At 46.6% G+C, this 3,736-nt stretch overlaps 1 non-coding gene across 1 annotated transcript; it reads left to right on the forward strand.

Moving 5' to 3' along the window:
- The first annotated feature begins 1,893 nt into the window (after positions 1-1,893).
- Positions 1,894-2,000, forward strand: LOC120643197. Its single transcript, XR_005662887.1, has one exon. It is a non-coding gene; the product is annotated as a small nucleolar RNA R71 (small nucleolar RNA).
- The last annotated feature ends 1,736 nt before the right edge of the window (positions 2,001-3,736 follow it).

Here is a 3,736-nt window from a genome sequence, read left to right on the forward strand (position 1 = left end):
TGGAAGTTTTTATCAATTTTTATTAAAAGCAAATAAAGGGATACAGTTGACTTAGGGGAGGGAACCTCCCCCAAGCTAGCTCTTAGTTTAGGGTCAAAAAGCAGGACCTTTCTCCATACCTGATTAGGTTGAGGTCGTTTCGTCCGTACCTGGAGAAGTAGTTGCGGTCGATGACGTCTTGTTCTTCTTGCGCCACACCTTCTTGGTCTTCTTTGGTGGCGTAGGCGGCGCAGGAACAGGATCCTTTGATATACCGTTCTTCTTAGACCTTTTTGAGTTCGCTGGATCTTCTTTCATAAGTGACTTCATAAAAGGTATAAGACTATCTTTCTGAGAGGGTGTGACTTCGACTTGAGGATTTGGCCCAAATTTGACCCGGATCATCAAGCATTGCTCTTTCTTGGGTCGGAAGTCAAATTTCTCCTCTTTACCATTGATATGGAGTCGGATTTCTCCGGCCCCAACATCAATATGTGCATCTACTGTATTGCGGAACGGCCATCCTAGAATGAGAGTAGTCTCCTTCTAATTATCCATATCAAGTACCACAAAATTGACTGGGACAAAATAGTCCCGTACTCTCACGGGGACATCCTTAGCGATTCCTTCTGGGTGCCGTACTGAGGAGTCAGCCAATTGCAACTGCATGGGTGTCGGTGTCAACTCTGTGTAGTTGAGTTGGTCGAAGACCGCCTTCGGCATCACACTAACACTGGCTCCCAAATCACATAAGGCTTTGTCGAAGTTCTGTGCCCCTATCGAACATCTGATTGTTGGGAATCCTGGATCCTTCTTCTTCTTGGGCAATTGTTGAAGTATAGCTGCACTGCATGCCTCAGTGAGCTTGATTACTTCAGTAGTTGGCAGTGGTCGCTTGTTGTTGATTATGTCCTTGATATAACGAGCATAGGTCGGAACCTTCATCGCATCCATCAAGGGTACATTGATGTTCACTTGTTGTATTATCTCAACAAAGCGGCTGAACTACTAATCTGTACTTGGCTTCCTTGCCCTCATAGGGAACGGCAATACTTGGGTATCATAAAATTCATGCGAAGCCGTCTTCCCTTCATGAACCTTCTCGGGTTCCTCCTCCCGAGGTGGTCCTTCTGCAACCGGGCTTGCTTTCTTCCTGTTAACATGGTTAGGATAAGGCGGGTCTTGAGTAGTTTTACCTCCTCGTGTGTTTATCGCCATAACATTCTCCAAAGCAAGGGGCATGGTAGCAGCCACTTGAGCAAGTTGAGTCTCAATCATCTTGTTGAAACTAAACTGATTCTTGATGGCAGTGGAGAATCTGTCCATCTTGGCATGGATGGTCTCCATAGATTTGTCCATAGCGGCCAACTTCTTCTGAAGGGACTCACTGATCTTCGCTTGGCTGTAGACAAGATCTCTCAAGGTAGGCTGGTTAGGACCGAAAGAATTCGAATTCCCATTACCTCCTTGGTAATATGGGCGCGGTTGATTCTACCCCTGACCTCCTTGTGGATGAAACCCATTGCTGCCATTGAGGAATAGAGCTTCTTCTTGGGTTTCTGGGCAATTGTCGCCCGAATGTCCAACATTCCCGCAGACCTCGCACGTCATGCGAGTTTCCAAGGTTTGAAGTGTTTGCATCTGAGCCTTATCTTGGGAATAATCCTCAAATTTCAAGAGGAGGAGATCAATCTTCATAGCGAGCATGTCGGCCTCCTTGATGGAGTGCATACCTCGCTGGCGTGGTTGGAGGCGATCATCGCTCCAACCTTGGTTGAAACCATCTTCTCGATCAATGATGTAGCTCTTTCAATGGTCAGCGAGAAGAAAGCTCCACCCGCAGCGGCATCCACATGATCACGGGATGATTGTGTCAACCCGTTGTAGAAGTTCTGTAGAATGAGCCAATTATCCATTCCATGGTGCGGACATGCCAGAATATACTCCTAAAGCCTCTCCCAAGCTTCCGGAATTGACTCATTTGATGCCTGCTGGAAGCTCGAAATCCGACCACGAAGAGCATTGGTTTTGCCCGTCGGGAAGAACTTCGAGAGGAACGCCTTGGCACATTTGTCCCAAGTATCCACTGCAACCTTGTTAGCATAAAACCATTGCTTCGCTCTCCCCAAGAGAGAAAACGGAAACAAACAGAGCCGGATTGCATCTTGCGATACACCCTTGATAACAAAAGTATTGTAGAGCTCCAAGAACTGCTGGAGATGAGCGCTAGCATCCTCATTGGCCCTGCCACAAAATGGGCTGGCCTGCACCATCGTAATGAGACCCGTCTTGATCTCAAAATTTCTCCTCCGGTGTTAACCTCGGGTCCGGTCGGGACCTGGCTAGCAGACGAAGTAGAGTAATCACGGAGTGTCTTCTGGACCATAGCTCTAGGAGCTGACGACGATGCGATGACTGGATCAACTGCCGAGAGTGATCTCCGAGGTGATACGAGACGAGCTCGCGTCCTCCTCAAAAGTGACTCTGGAACGGAATGAAAGTTTTGCGGCAAGTCGAAACCGGTCATACACTACCCTGTTTTCATATCAACGAAGACAAGAAAACAAAGCCAAGTTAGCATGTTTAGCAAGCGAATACCAATTTCAATTTTGTTCACAACTCTATCTATATATTTCACTTTGTGCCTTCCCCGGCAACGGCGCCAAAAATGCTTGTTGGTGCCTACCAATGTCACCTAGCGATGACGGCCGCAGACGTCAATTTGGGATGGCAGTATTTCATGAACCACAAATAGATCCGCAAGCGCACGGAATACCGCTGTAGCATTTTACCCGGGAGTATACCGAGGTGTCATTTATATTTCCGCAGGGAAGGCGATGAGTGAGAGAATATATAGATCAGTTGGTGAGCTCTATCTAGATTGGATATTCTCATGCATAAACGGGGTAAGATAATTACATGGTAGGAGGTAGTGTGACACACACACAAACTACTCTTTTGGATAAAAGAATAAAGGTTACTTTAGGCCGGGAGCAAGGTAAAAGTCAGAGCTCGAGTCAGCTGTGCTAGGCTAGCTATATCTACACTTTCTCATTAGTTAGCTCGTCAGAGATTAAACTACACAACAAGGAGATCGCTATCGAAGTAACGGGAGGAGTCTTTATGTACCTCCTATCCCCCATACCGAATGTGGAGGATTACTAAAAGGCACTGACAGGGCTGTCACCACCTGCCGGCTACCTCTACAAACCGTGGGTATAGTTGACATCCAGCAACTCTTAGCTAATCTAGACACCATGTCTACACTAGTAAGGGATACTCTACTGTTCCGCGCGGAGCCCCCACCCTCCGGATGGACAGACATCACACTAGAGTAATCATACGAATACTGGAGCAGTTGATAGAGTTCTATAAACAAAAGACTAACCATCTCCAGCACAAGGCGATCATGCAATGCAAGTATTGAATAATAATGCAACCATGACAAGAAGCATATACTCGATAACTCAGAATATACTTCAAGCAGATATCGGTAACCATAGTCTAATTCTATTACAAACGACTGAATATTACAAGAGAGAGCTAGAGATGAACCCATACCAGACTCTCGAGCAACTCCGGCGACTCGATGACTCCTAGACTTCTCCTAAACTCCACTAAGCCTAAAGACCATTCAAGGAATTCAAGAGAGGAAGAGGTTTGTGGTGTGTGTGTGTGTGTGTGTGTGTGTGTGTGTGTGTGTGTGTGTGTGTGTGTGTGTGTGGTGTGTGTGTGTGTTTTATTCTCTACCCCTCCC

The sequence above is a fragment of the Panicum virgatum genome, chromosome 7K (genome assembly GCF_016808335.1).
Source record: "Panicum virgatum strain AP13 chromosome 7K, P.virgatum_v5, whole genome shotgun sequence".
Lineage (NCBI taxonomy): Eukaryota > Viridiplantae > Streptophyta > Magnoliopsida > Poales > Poaceae > Panicum > Panicum virgatum.